The following is a 16,067-nucleotide window of genomic DNA, read 5'->3' on the forward strand; positions in this document are numbered from 1 at the left end:
AAAGCTGTGGGAAAAACGGAGTCACTCATCCATTACTGGTGAGAATATAAAATATTAAAATCACTCCAAAGTAGTTTATCAATTTCATAAAAAAACTAAACATGCTAGAAGAATACAACCCCACAGTTGCACTCCTGAGCATTTATCTCAGAGAAATTAAGCCTTCTGTCCATGAAATATTCTTACTCCAATGTTTATAGCCATTTTACTTGTAATAATCAAAACGTAGACACAACAAAGACATCCCTCATTGGCAAATAGTTAAACAAATTGGTATAGCTATACCTTGGAATACTACTCAGCAATTAAAAACAACAACAAAATATCAATACATGAAATAACATGGATGAATCTCCAGAAAATTATGCTGAGTGAAAATAGTAATCCAGGTGGTTATATTATTGTAAATATATAATAATATATAATATATGTATATATGTATACTATGCAAATATATAATAATATATAATAAATGTATATATATTATATATATATGACATTTGTAGAAAACAAAATTTTAGAAATGGAGAACAGATTAATGATTGATGGAAACTAAGGAGGGGTGGGGACCAAGGGAAATGGATGTGGATATAAAATGGCAACATGATTGATAGATCTTTGTGGTTATGGAAATATTGTATATCCTAACTGTATTAATGTCAATATCCTAGGTGTAATATTATACTATAGCTTTTGCAACATGTTACCTTTGGAGTTACCTGAGTAAAGGGTATATAAGCTTGCTTTTTTTATTTCTTACAATTGCATGTGAAACAACAGTAATTTCAGGTAAAAATTGAATTAAAAAACAGAAAGAAAATATTGCTTTTATATGGTCAACTAGAATATTACCTAAAGTAAGTGCATGGCCTATACAAAAATTTAAAGATTTTTCTCTAGATTATGCTGTCTTCACTAGAGAAAGAAAATGATTGCCTTCCAAGTACCCATAATCAATGGGAATTTAGAGATAAGTAGAAAGGGAACACACACACACACACACACACACACACACACACACACACACACACACACAGGCTGATGCAAAGCCCTCTTAGCCACAGTGGAATAAAGAGATGTTGCAGCATAACTGCTGCTAAAGAAACAATCATCAATATTTTAAAATGCTTTCAGTGCTTTAAAATCAATCCTGAATAGAATAATAGAATAAAATCGATCCTGACTATAATAATAATAGAACTGCTCCATCTTGTTGGAATTCTCTGAAAGATTAACACCATTGTAAGTTGAACTCGAAACGATCCAGGTCTCTTCCTTCCTTCCTTCCTTCCTTCCTTCCTTCCTTCCTTCCTTCCTTCCTTCCTTCCTTCCTTCCTCCCTCCCTCCCTCCCTCCCTTCTTTCTTCCTTTCTTCCTTCCTTTCCTTCCTTTCCTTCCTTTCCTTCCTTTCCTTCCTTTCCTTCCTTTCCTTCCTTTCCTTCCTTTCCTTCCTTTCCTTCCTTTCCTTCCTTTCCTTCCTTTCCTTCTTTCCTTCTTTCCTTCTTTCCTTCTTTCCTTCTTTCCTTCTTTCCTTCTTTCCTTCTTTCCTTCTTTCCTTCTTTCTTTCTTTCTTTCTTTCTTTCTTTCTTTCTTTCTTTCTTTCTTTCTTTCCTTCTTTCCTTCTTTCCTTTCTTCCTTTCTTCCTTTCTTCCTTTCTTCCTTTCTTTCTTTTTCCTAAGAGAAATCTTGGCAGCAGAGGGGTAGAGTGAGGTGAGATGCTAAGTATACACACTGCACCATATGGGAACACTGGTTTTACTTACATTTCATTCTACTGTATTTTTCTGATCTAAGGCTTTTGTGATCAGTGTATTCATTTTCTATTATGGTTATAAAAAATTACCACAAAGTGGCCAGACGCGGTGGCTCAAGCCTGTAATCCCAGCACTTTGGGAGATGGAGACGGGCGGATCACGAGGTCAGGAGATCGAGACCATCCTGGCTAACACAGTGAAACCCCGTCTCTACTAAAAAATACAAAAAACTAGCCGGGCGAGGTGGCGGGCACCTGTAGTCCCAGCCACTTGGGAGGCTGAGGCAGGAGAATGGTGTAAACCCGGGAGGCGGAGCTTGCAGTGAGCTGAGATCCGGCCATTGCACTCCAGCCTGAGCCACAGAGCGAGACTCTGTCCCCAAAAAAAAAGAAACATTACCACAAATTTAGTGGCTTAAAATAACAAAATTTATAATCTTACATTTCTAGAGGTCAGTTAATTATAGTTCTCATCAGACTATTATAAATTATCACAAATGTAGTGGATTAAAACAAAATAAAATTTATAATCCTACAGTTCTGGAGGTCAGTTCATTATTGTTCTCATCACACTAAAATCAAGGTATCAACAGGTTATGTTGTTTTGGAGGCTCTAGGGAAGAATCCATTTCCTGGTCATTCAGGTGATTGGCAGAGCTCAGCTCCTTGTGGCTGTAGGACCGAGGTCCTCATTTTCTTGCTGGCTGTAAACTTGGGGCCACTTCCTGCCTCTAAAGTCAGCCCCATTGCTTGGCTCTTAGCCCTCTCTCTTTCTCCAGTTTCATAGACAGCAATAGTGGGTGAAGTCTTTCATACACACTATATCTCTGGCCCACTTTTCTGCCTTACTCTTCCACTTTTAATGGCTCACATGATTAGATTGGGCCACTTGGATAATCCTGGGTAACTTCATCTCAAAATCCTTAACCTAATCACATCACCAAAGCCCCTTTGCTCACATAAGTAACATTCACAGGTTTTGGGGACTGAGGCATGACTATCTGACTGTCTTTTGGGTTCTGTTATTCTGCCTACCGTGATCAGCCATTTTGGTGGGCTGGCGTGGTGGGTAGGGAAGGAAGGCCGTATGTCTCAATTGCACATCCATGCCAGGATTCTTGTTTCTTAGAAGTTCCCTGCTTTGCAATGATTCCCAGATTGTCTCTGGGCCCACATGCCTCTGCTTTGGAGATTCTACAGGATTGTACTTGTTGATTTCCTTCATTCCTTTCCTTGGTCTATTCATGTTTTCGCTATTCAACAATGAATACTCACTGTCTTACTCCATTTGGGTGGCTGCAACAAAATACCATAGACCGGGTGGTTTACAAATGACAGACATTTGTTTCTCACAGTTCCAGTGGTTCAGAAGTCCAAGATCAAGGTGCTGGCAGATACAGTGGCTCGTGGGGGCCTGCTTTCCATTTACAGCGATACCTTCTCTCTGCATCCTCACATTGGTGGAAGGGACAAAGCGTCTCTCTGGGACCTCTTTTATAAGGGCACTAATTCTATTCACGAGGAATGACTTTATTGCCTTCCTAGGCCCCACTTTCTAATACCAATTATATTGGTGATTGGGTTTTGGCATATGAATTGTGTGTAGGGGTGAGGAGGGGGACAAATATTCAGACCAGAGTACTCACTGAGTGTGTTCCATGGTTCAGGTACTATTTCAGCTGAGTGCATACTGAGGGGCATTAATAACAGGAGTGGCCAGGTCCTTGCCTATGCCCCAAAGCTTAGTTCCCTTCCCTTCCTTTCCCTTCCCTTCCCTTCCCTTCCCTTCCCTTCCCTTCCCTTCCCTTCCCTTCCCTTCCCTTCCCTTCCCTTCCCTCCTTCCTTTCTTTTCTTTTCTTTTTCTTTTTCATGGAGTTTTGCTCTCATTGCCCAGGCTGGAGTGCGATGGTGCGATCTCAGCTCACTGAAACCTCTGCCTCCTGGGTTTAGGTGATTCTCCTGCCTCAATCTCCCCAGTAGCTGGGATTACAGGCACCCGCCACCATGCCTGGCTAAATTTTTGGATTTCTAGTAGAGACGGGGTTTCATCATATTGACCAGGCTGGTCTCGAACTCCTGACCTCGGATGATCTGCCCACTTCACCCTCCCAAAGTTCTCGGCCACTGCGCACAGCCAGAGCTTAGTTTCTGATGGAGAGGGCAGAGTAAATGGGAGACTTTTAGATAGTAATGTACAGTATAAATTACAGACAGCAGGGTAACTTTGGATTGGCTGGTGGGGAACATATTTCTCAAAAGGGAACATTTACACTCATTCCAGACAGAAAAAGCAAGATATGCAAAGAAGAATGTGGCCAATAGGCGGGGGAACAAACGGTTGTTGGAATAGTTTCTGAATCAGCCCTAACTTAAGGAGGAACTCGATAGCTTGGCAGGTACAAAGAAGGCTGGTGCACATTGTCTTTTTTTGTGATGGTTTCCCTCTTCCACATGTAGGATTTGGCCAGCTAAAACTTGCACTTCACAATCCATTCTGAGGTTGAGCACAAATCTGAGAAGTGAGCATCATAGTATTCTTCTCACTCTCTCCCCACCATTCTCTGTAAGTCTTATAGCGTCCTCATGACTCTCTCAAATAATAGTATGGATCGCTGACTGACACTGAGGTTTTTCTCCCAAGATATCTGACAGGTATAGTATATACTTCTTCATTTAAAAATAAAGAAAAGAGAAAGGAAAAAATTATCAGGAGATAAATTACAGTTGTAGGGAAGTGGTTCAGTCTGTAATTTACATGTCACACATTATAGTCCTTACCAAGAGACAAGGAAAATGTCTATGTACACTCCAAGTCCTAAAAAAATTTTTGATTACTGAGACTCAGAGCCTTACTTTACAAAACAAAATAGAACATTCTTGTGTTTCACAATTGCAGTGATCACTGCGCCTGCCAAAACAACTAAGCAATGAGGTTCAAACAAATTAATGGGAGATAGTTGCAATTTTTTGTGCTACATGTTAAAATAAACAGTTGGAATTTCTTTTTATTATTTTAAAAAAAGTAAGTGGAGAATAGGGCATTATGGAACTCTTCAAATCATTAGTTTGACTGAAATTTTCTTTCCAGTTTCTCAGCTTTGCAAAGTTCTCAGTCCCTGTGGCACTGCTCTCCAATATGTTAGCTTCTACCAATTCTGAGAGCAGGAAGGGGTGGTGCAATTAGCCCGATCATAGTGGTTGGCAGCTGTCAGAATTTGAGCTTCTCAAGGTTTCGGAGGGCAGCAGGTGCTGTTCTCTTAATGTGGTCTCAAAACAGAGTCAGAAGTCAGTAGATTTCATTCTGATTTCTGGAAGAGGTGTGAGGAGCTAGAATGTAAGAATTCTGAAGTTTCATATCAAAGATTCAATGATAGTCATAGAACTTGAAGGGATTACTGTACAGGGCCTGAACAGTTTCTAAGAGTAGGTGAAAATGACTAAGATTTACCTGTGTGGGCATAAGGAAATGCCCTACTTATCTTTAAGGATATAGGCATAGAGAAGAAACAAGTGAGATATGATATTTATTTAGCAGCTTAAGGAGCCAGTATGCTCAGAGGTAGCAGTGAAATGGGAAGAAGCCCTTACGTAGTCTAGTTATGGCTACTCTCCTAATATCCCTCCCCAGGATCTGCAGCATTGATGACACCTATCAAGTCAACAGAACACATCTGAATATGATCAACTTAGTGATCAACATTTAGCTTTAACAGTAAGCACCTGAAAACGTTAACGTACACTTTTGGAAGATGGCTTTTGAAAATGGCTGAACCATGTTCTTTGGGTCAGTGGGTCTCAACCCCGTCAACAGATCCATACTTAAGCCCTGCAAAGACTGACTGAGTTAGAGTTGTTAGAGATAGTGTGCAGGCATCTGTATTTTATAAAGGTTTCTAAGGTAGATCTAATGTGCAAAGTCTATATGAATCTTTACTAAGTCTACAGAAGAACTTGAAATGATTTTTTTTCCAAATATTTTATTTTATAGAACAGATCACAGGCCTAGGGAAAAGACAACTTGTTTAAAATACTATGCAGCGCTGGGCCTAGAATAGAAATATTCTAAATCTTGCCATTTAGAAGAGGCCATGGCTGTTTAAGTGAAAGCGCCAGGTCATATAGGGCAAATATAATTTTGCTTGTACAAGTCTTTAAGGGATTACTTTATACATCCTTATAGTTCCTAGCAAACTTTATAGGTTTTCACAATGTTCAATTATTTATTCAGCCCACACATACTTATAGAGCTCCTTTTCAATGGCAGATCTTTTTTTTTTAGGTACTTGGATTCCATTAGTGAATAAAAAACATTCACAGACCCTTGCCCTCCTGTTTATTTTATATGCTCTCCTAGGAGAAGGTAGACAATCAACAAAACACATAGAAGTACATGAATTGGTTTAATGGAAGGCAATATGTACTTTTAAGAAGGAAAAGTTGAGCAGAGGAGTTGAGAGTACTGGGTACTTTTAGCATTAAATAGAGTGGTAGGGTTTGGCCCTATTGAGATAGTGATCACTGAGGAAAGGGTGGTGGGAGTGACTATCTGGGGAAGATATTTCCAGGCAGAGGGAATAAAGAGAATGGTTCCGAGGGAAAGTTGCAGGATAGGAAGGAGGGTGGGGTAGAGCAAATCATAAAAGATCTTGTAGACCATTTAAGGACTCTGATTTTATTCTAAATGAAATGGGGAGCCTTTGGAGGGTTTTGAGCAGAGAAGTGAAATGTGATTGATGTTGTCAAAAGATTAGTTTGGCTGTGATGTGGGAATAGAGTCCACAGAAGCAAGAGTGAAGACAAGTGCTCCATCTACGGGGGCATCAGGGCAGGGGTAAGAACTAGGAACATTCTCATGATATTTTGTTGTTTGTTTAAAGGTATATTTTAAAATTTGTTTAAAAACATTTACACACAGTAGAATTCACTTTGAGTGTGTAGAGTTCTGGGTGTTTCCACAAACTTATCAAGTCCGGTAACCACCACCTAATCAGAATCAAGATGATTCCCTCTTCTCCCCCAAACTTCCCCTATACTATACCTTTGTAGTCCTTCAACCATCTTCAACCACCCCTCACCTCTGGCAACCACTGATTTATTCTCCATTCCAAAATTTGTTGTTGTTGGTTTTATTCCTCAGAATGTCACATACATGTAAGTATGCAGTATGAAATCATTTGTATGGTTTCTTTTTCTTAGCATAATGCACTTGAAATTTATCCAGATTGTTGCATGCCGTGGTTTGAATGTATGCGTCTCTCTAAAATTTTTATGTTGGAATTTAAACCTCGAGGTGATGGTATTAAGAGGTGGGCTTTTTTTTTTTTTTTAAAGGAAGTGATTAAATCATAAGGGCTTTGCCCTCATAATAGATTTGTGCTCTCATAAAAGAATTTGAATGGAGTGTTCTGGTGCCTTTTGCCCTTCCATCCCTTCTGCCATGTGAGAACGCAATACTCTTTCCTTTTTGCCCTCTTCTGTCATGTGAGGACATAGCAAGAAGGCACAATGTTGGAAGTAGTGAGCAGTACCCACCAGACATCAAATCTGCTGATGCCTTGATCTTGGAATTCCCACCTTCCAGAACAGTGAGAAATAAATTTCTATTGTTTGTAAATTACCTAGTTTAAGGTATTTTGCTATAGCAACAGAAGCAGACTAAGACATTGTGTCTAACAATAATTCACGTTTTTTAAATTGCAGAATCGTATTTTGTTGTATGAATGTACATCAGTTTATCCATTTACTCACTGAAGAACATTTGGTATATTTCCAGTTTTCTGACAAGAATTTGCTGTTATACAACCAAGGGGGAAGTTTTCATGTGAATACACAATTTCATTTCTCTAAAGTAAATACATAGGAGTGCAATTTCTGGGTCATATGTTAAGTTTATGGTTTAACTTTATAGGAAACTGCCAAACTATTTTCCAGAGTGACTGTACCATTTTGAATTCTTAGCAGCAACTTAAGAGAGTTCTATTGCTCCACATTTCCATCAATATTGGATAGTATCAATTTTATTTTAATTTAATCATTCTAATGAGTGTGTAATGGTGTGCCAATGTAGTTTCGATTTGCATTTAACTAATGATTATTGATGTTTAACGTCTTTTCTGTGCTTCTTTTCCATCTACACATCTTCCTTAATTATTTGTCTGTTCAAATTTTTACCCATTTTTCTTTTTTTAAAAAACTGAAACATTGTTGAGTTTTGAGATTTTACACACATTCCCACACACATTCCAAATATAATACCAAATTTGCCAGATATATAATTAACGGATATTTTATATCCAGGTTGTAGGTTATATTTCTATTCTCTTAACAGGACTTTTCATAGTGACAAAGTTTTTCATTTTGTTGAAGTCTAATTTATCAATTTTTCTTTGATGAAGCATGATTTTGGTGTCATTTTCAAGAACTCTTTCCTTAGCCTAATTTTCTTATTTTTCTATTTTTCTAAAGGTTTTATTATTTTTCATTTTACATTTAAGTTTATAATCCATCTTGTATTAATTTTTGTATAAAGAATAACATATTGGTTGATATTATTTTTTTCATGTGAATGTTTCATTGTTGCAAAACTGTTAGAAAGAGTAACCTTTCTCCATTAAATTGTCTTTGTAACTTTGCCAACAGTCAGTTGATCATATTTGTGTATGTCTATTTCTAGACTTTCTATTCTGCTATATTCATTTCTGTGTTTACCCATTTGTTGGTACTATGACAGTCTTCGTTACTGTAACTTTACAGTAAGCCTTAAAATCAGTTAGTGTGAGCCCTCCAATTTTGTTCTTCATTGTCAAAGTTCTTTTGGCTATTCTAGTTCTTTCCTTTCAACAAAAAATTTTAGAGATAGCTGATTGATATTGTATTAGTCTGCTCGGGCAGCCACAGCCAAAATACCATAGACTAGGTGGCTTAAACAACAGAAATGTATTTCTCACAGTTCTGAGAGAGTCTAAGATTAAGGTGCCATCTGATTTGGGTTTTGGTGAGGGCTCCCTTCCTGGCTCACAGAAAGCAAAGCCCCTTCTCACTGTGACCTCACACGGTAGAGAGAGAGAGAGAGTTAGCTCTGTGGTGTCTCTTCTACTAAGGACAGCAATTCTACTGGATTGGGGCCTCATCCTTACAATCTCCTTTAACATTAGGTATCCCCATAAAGCCCATATCTCCAAATATAGTTGGATTGGTAACTGGGGCTTTAACACATGCATTTTGGAGGTATTTAACACATGAACTTTGAAGAAACACAAATATTCTGTTCTTAACAGATATCTATGGGAAATCCTGCTGGTATGATTAGGATTGCACTGAATTTAGATATTAATTTGGGAATTGTGGTTTTGAATTATTCATTCTCATAAGAAAGATATTGTTTCTTTAGCATTTGGAATATTACATTGTCTTATGAGATTAAATGCACTTTGAGTGTTTAATTCTGTCAACTTCTAATTATTAGAAACACATATACATGTGCAATAGCTAAGGATATATCTGATAGTGAGGAAAAAAGCCCTCCTATGTGTGAAGTAATTTTCATAAAGTATTGTAGATTCAGTAGGAAAAATTGTGTAGGTGTGATATTTATATATACAGAAAAGATAGTGAAAATGTTTATACACTTATGTAATTGTTATTATTTCTTATTTATGCAGAATACTTAAAACAGATGTATTGAAAGTTTGCTGATGAACAATTGATGCCATTTGTTTTATCTTTCTTTGTTAGCTTTAATTTACTATTTTATAGATGTTTCATATGTCGTGAAAAACAGCTTTTGTTGATTTTTAAAATCATCTTTAAAAGATTATTTGAAATAAAATGATGCATTCTATTTATATCATACACAACACCAACTCAAAGTGGATTAAAGACTTAAATTTAAGTCTTGAAATTGTAAAACTTCTAAAAGAAAGTGAGAAAATGTTCATGACATTGGTCTTGACAATGATTTCATGGCTATGATGCCAAAAGCACCAACAACAGAAACAAAAATAAACCAGTGAGATAGTATCAAACTAAAAAGCTTCTGTACAATAAAGGAACCAATAGAATAAAAAGGCAACCTGTGTAATAGGAGAAAATATTTACACATCACATATCCAATAAGGGGCTAATGTCCTCATTATGTAAGGAACTCCTATAGTTCAATAGCAAAAAATGAATAACTCAGTTAAAAAATGGAGAGATGATTTGAATAGACATTTCTCTAAAGAAGACATGCAAACGGCCAAGAGGTATATGAAACAATGTTCAATGTTACTTGTCATCAGGGAAATTAAAGTCAAAATCACTGTGAAATATCCTCTCACACCTGTCAGGATGGCTCCTAAAAAAATTAATAAATACATAAAAGACAACAAGTGTTGGCAAGAATGTGGAGAAACTGGGACGCTTGCACACTGTCGGTGGGAATATAAAATGGTGCAACTATTATGGAAAATAGTACAGAGGTTTTTCAAAAATATGAAGATAAAACCACCACATGATGTAGCAATTCCTCTTCTAAGTATTTACCCAAAAGAATTAAAATCAGGATACTGAGGAGATGTTAGCACTTCCATGCTCGTTACAGCACTATCTGCAATAGAAGAGATGTGGGGACAACCTAAATGTCCATTGACAGATAAATGGATAAAGAAAATGTGTAATACACATGCAATGGAATACAATTCAGCCTGTAAAAGATGGAGATTCTGGCCGCGTGCAGTGGCTCACACCTGTAATCCCAGCACTTTGGGAGGCTGAAGTGGGTGGATCACCTGAGGTGAGGAGTTCTAGACCAGCCTGACCAACATTGTGAAACCCCCATCTCTACTAAAAATACAAAAAAAATTAGCCAGGCATGGTGGCAGGTGCCTGTAATCCCAGCTGCTTGGGAGGCTGAGGCAGAATAGCTTGAACCTGGGTGGCAGAAGTTGCAGTGAGCCAAGATCACGCCATTGCGCTACAGCCTGGGCGACAAGAGCGAAACTCCATTTCAAAAAAAAAAAAAAAAAAAAAAGATGGAGATTCTGAAATATGGAAATATGCAATAACATGAATGAAACTTGAAGACATTATGCTAAGTAAAATAAACTAGTCATGGAAAGAAAAATACTGCAAGATTCCACTTCTGTAGGATATCTAAGATAGTTGTATTCATATAATCAGCGTAGGATGGCGGCTGGGTGGAGGGAGAAAAAAGGAATTCCTAATCAACAGGCAGTAAGTTTCAGGTAAGCAGGATGAATAAGGTCCAAAGAGCTGCTGTACAACAATGTACCTGTAATCAACAATAATATACGTTTACAATCTGTTACGAGGTGAATGTCATGTTAAGTGTTCTTACCACAGTAAAATAGCATTAAAAGAAAAATAAAATAGATGAGGTGAATTACGGAAGAGTAAACGACGTAGGAAAAGCACAAAAGCAGGAGCCAAGAGATTAGAAGCTGGGAGACTTTTCGTCTCCACGTATGGTGTGCTGAGTAACACTATGCAAGTCCACCTCCCACATGGACACACCCATAACACTTGTGGGACTTTACTATATAGTAAAGTTACAGTAATCAAGACTTTTATGTACTAACAAATAGACAAACACGCAGATGAATACAGCAGAATAGAAAGTCCAGAAATAGACATACACAAATATGGTCAACTGACTGTTGGCAAAGTTACAAAGACAATTTAATGGAGAAAGGATATTCTTTCCAACTGTTCTGGAACAAAGAAATATTCATATGAAAAAAATAACCTCAGCCAATATCTTATTCCTTATACGAAAATTAACACAAAATGGATTATAAACTTAAATGTAAAATGCAAAATTATAAAACCTTTAGAAAAATAAGAATATTAGGCTAAGGAAAGAGTTCTTGAATATGACACCAAAATCACGCTTCATCAAAGAAAAACAAACATCGACAGTGTAACAATAGAAACTCACAGGCCTTCTGTCCCAATGGTAAGCTACTTAGGGAGCTGTTAAATAGAGCATGTTTGTTTGTTGTTGTTGTTGTTTGCTTTTTTGTGTGTTTTGTTTGTTTGTTTTGTTTTTGAGGCGGAGTCTCGCTCTGTCACCAGGCTAGAGTGCAGTGGTGTGATCTTGGCCCACTGCAGCCTCCATCTCCCAGGTTCAAGCCATTCTCCTGCCTCAGCCTCCGGAGTAGCTGGGATTACAGACCCACACCACCACACCCAGCTAGTTTTTGTATTTTTAGTAGAGACGGGGTTTCACCATGTTGGCCAGGATGGTCTCTATCCCTTGACCTCGTGATCCGCCAGGCTGGGCCTCCCAAAGTGCTGCTATTACAGGCGTGAACCACAGTGCCCGGCCAATAAAGCACGTTTTATCTCCTTATTTGATTAACATACTTTCGTAAGGTCAGGGAGGCCAGATTCTTGTCTTCCTAGAAGGTTCATGAGCGACCTTGGCAGGCGAAGGGAGGGTTGGCACTGTCCCATAGACTCTGGCGCCTTTCTCAGCCTACTCTCCTTGCTGGAGTGCCCATAGTTTTCAAAAATCCTGTAGTGCTGCCTTGTGTGTACTGTGCGGGCTGATTTGCCAGAGGGCTTTACTCAGTGCCTTTCCACCTTCGCTTTTCCTTCTTTCCTTGGTGCTGTGCTTCTCACTGGATGTCTCTGTGCTCTTACAGCTATCCTAGTGCCATTCCACTGCTACTTTATACTCTACACGTTGCTATTTCAGTGGTGCAAGACAGGCAAGGAGGACGTTCTCTTAATTCTGATTAAGTCTCAGTCTCGGGCAAGTCCTGTACTCCTGGGTAAGACTTTCTCGTTGCTCCCTCCCCCAGCTGTAGTCCTGATCCCATCACGGCATTCCTGCGCCCTCTCCAGGGGAAAACATTTGTTCTGCTGACTTTCCCAGCTGGGATGGATTTTACCCAGTGCCCTGAAGATGACAGTGGTGCCCTCCCCCAGCTGCAATATTAAGGCTTTTATTTCTTACAGTAGACAGGGAGAAGTGTGTAGGTGGGGTTTATGCACCTGCTGTTCTTCTCCTCAAGACCTGCATATAAGGGAAACTTTTTCAGGACTCTCACCAAACATTTTTCAGGGATCCACGATAAAAGCGTGCAAGCGGGTGAGAATTTTCTATATATTTGTGTTTCCAGAGAGTGTACACTCATTCTCTTGCCAGACATTACCTAGCCTCCACCAATGCCACAACTATCTAGTTGAACTTTTCCTGTCCAGCAACTTCTGGTCCAGGTCAGCAAATACTCTATCCCTGTCTCTCTCTCAGACAATTGTCTCTGGGATTTCAGACCAGTTGATGATCCACTGCTCTCAGATCTCTGAGGGGTTCAAAGAAAGCCATAAACATACTGTTTGTCTGCTTTGTTGTTTGTTGATAGAGTGGATATGAGGCTCTTTTCAGCTTGCTACATCCTAAGTGAAAAAAGTATTTGCAAATCATATATCTGATAAGGGGTTAATCTCACAAATATGTAAGTAACTCCTGTAATTCAATAGCAACAAAATTAAAGAACTCAATTAAAAAATGAACAAATGACCTGAATAGACATTTCTATAAAGAAGACATACAAATGGCCAGCAGGTATGCTGCTATTAGTCTTTAAAGAAAAAAAAAAGTCTAAAATCAACACTGATTTATATAAAAATGTTATATAACAATAAAAATGTTATATCACTTCAGTTATTCCCTGGTAATAGGATTATAGGGAACCTATTTCTTTTGTTTATCTGTACATTCTGATTTTTTCTTACAAAAATTTTCTTAATCAGAAAAGGCTTATTAATATTATTTTCATGCAAAAATAAAGAAAAAATGTGGATTTGTTTTATAGGATGAGTCAAATTTCTGCTCCCCAGACATACTGGCTAAGAAACCATACGGTTTACTTTTGAAACTGAACACTTGTCTGATCCCTAGTGCAAGGCTAGTGTTTGCCACACGTTGGAAGCATGGGTTCTTCCCAGGCTGGGGTCAGCAATCTTCTCAGTGAGGTGTGTGAAGCTGTGAAGGCCAACTGGGAAACAGCAACCTGGGGAGATATTGATCAACAAGCACAGCGAACCAAGATCACACAAAATAAAGAGTGGCTGGTAATTTCTTCTCCCACCTTCATACCCCTATCCCCTCCTCCACCTGATTTTGTCATGTCTCACTGCTGTCTCAGATGCAATGTCCCAGGAATGCCTTCTCCATACTCCCATAAATGAGCAAGTTGCTCCTCTTGTGTCCTCTGCTGTCCTCGTCTACTAGGGCTAGTGTGGCACTCATCACTTTATCGTATTCTAATGTAGACCTCTTTGTCTACCTATAAGGCAATAAGTTTCATGGGAACCAAAGCAAAACCCTTTCATTTTAGCATACCCCCAGTTGCTGGCATGATAAATATTAGTTGATTGAATTCAATAGAACATTTATTTATTTATTTATTTAAGACAGAGTCTCTCTCTGTCACTTAGGTTGGTGTAAAGTGGTGTGATCTCTGCTCACTATGGCCTCAACCTCCTGGACTTAAGCTATTCTCCCAACTCAGCCTCCTAAGTAGCTAGGACCACAGGACTGCACTAGCATGCCTGGCTAATTTTTCTATGTTTTGTAGAGACAGGGGTCTCCCTACGTTGTCCAGGCTGGTCTCGAGCTCGTGGGCTCAAGCAATCAGCCTTCCAAAATGCTGGGATTACAGACATGGGCCACTGCGCCCAGCCTAAAAATTCTTTTTTTTTTTTTAAGTTGACTTTGGTGATCCTTTTAACCTGATTCAACCCAAATATGTTGTTTGCCTGCCTCATGTGTATGCTCATGACAATTGTCAATATATGGATAGATGGACACATCCTTATCTCCTTCACTATATATTCAGCACAAGTAACAACTGGGAAAAAATTTTAAAACAAATTATATGTAAGTGTTTAGAATGGTCATTATTTTTAAAAACACTTTCCCAGTCCCAAAAATGCTTAATTAAATATAAGTAATCAATTAGATTTTTCTGCCCTTCAGCTCTAAAACCTGAAGTAATTGTAGAGTATTCTTTTGTAGATACAATTTATTCCTCTAATGCGGTTATAATTTCAAGAGCATACTGGAAAAGAATTCCGTGGAGGAATTACATAACCCACATATTTAAATTTAAATTCTAAATATTCATTTTTATTCCATAGTTATACAATTAAATTTTAAAATAATAAATTTGCCTCGATCTTAAAGTGTTTTTTGTTTTGTATTTTTTAATATTTCAATTACAAAACTGCCAGCTGTGTGACTGTATACTTTGTGTTCCCAAAGCATCTTGTAGCTCCTCTAGGATAGCTTGACAGTTACTGCTGATATTTTAATATTATTGCCTATGTGATGTCTGTCATCATTGTTACATTGTAAGCCCCACGTGAAAGCAGCATACGAAGCTATAATACCTTGTTCACTGGGATACTCCCAGTGCTTAGCCAGGCTTCAGAATGCAGTAACTATTAATGAATATTCAGTGAATAAATTAATATTAATGTGACTTAATTTAAAATATTTTAATTTCCATTTATTTCTTAAACTATTAAATCTATATTTGGATTTTAAGAGAAGCTCCTTTAAAATAATTGCTGTGTTTATTAGGTTCTTACTCTGGCTTTGGTGCTATTTTTGGCAACAGCAAAGTAATAGCTGATTGATTTATGGGGGAGATAATGGCCATCATTGGTGATTTTCTGTAAAATATCTTTTGAAGTGTCATTCAACAGAAGAGGTTGCAAGGGCAGTAAATAACTCTATTATCTAAAATTTTAGTCACAGGATCGATTACATCTTATGTCTCTCATACAAATATTATCTTTGATGTAGTAAATAGCCCACAAAGTAGCCCAGACATTGTCAATGGTGCTATTTCAACTTCGAAAACCTGTGAGACAAGGTTGTCAGTTTTCGTGTGTAAAGTGCAATCCCTGCTGTGGATTTTTGTAAGAGACATAGATCCATTGTCTTCCTGGGAAACAAATGTTTGTAATTAACCACAAAAAAAATGGTGTTTGATGTAAAGTGATTTGTCACAGAATCTGTATGTTGGTGAAATATACAGGTTTTAGGTTTGGAAGCATACACTGGCATAATTATATTGATTTGGTTTGTTTTACTTCAAAGTTATTCTCGATGATCTAATTCGCTTAGATTTAGTTTTTTAACTGATTTTCTGTGTTTGACATTTGGCATCAAACCTCAACCTAGATCACAGAAGGAATAAGAAAAATAATCAGAGGCAGCTTCTTTAGGCCATAAACCTTAACCTAAACATTTGGCAAACTACTGCCTTCACTATGACTCCAAGCTAGATTTGTGCTAG

Source organism: Macaca fascicularis, chromosome 12, assembly GCF_037993035.2.
Source record: "Macaca fascicularis isolate 582-1 chromosome 12, T2T-MFA8v1.1".
NCBI lineage: Eukaryota > Metazoa > Chordata > Mammalia > Primates > Cercopithecidae > Macaca > Macaca fascicularis.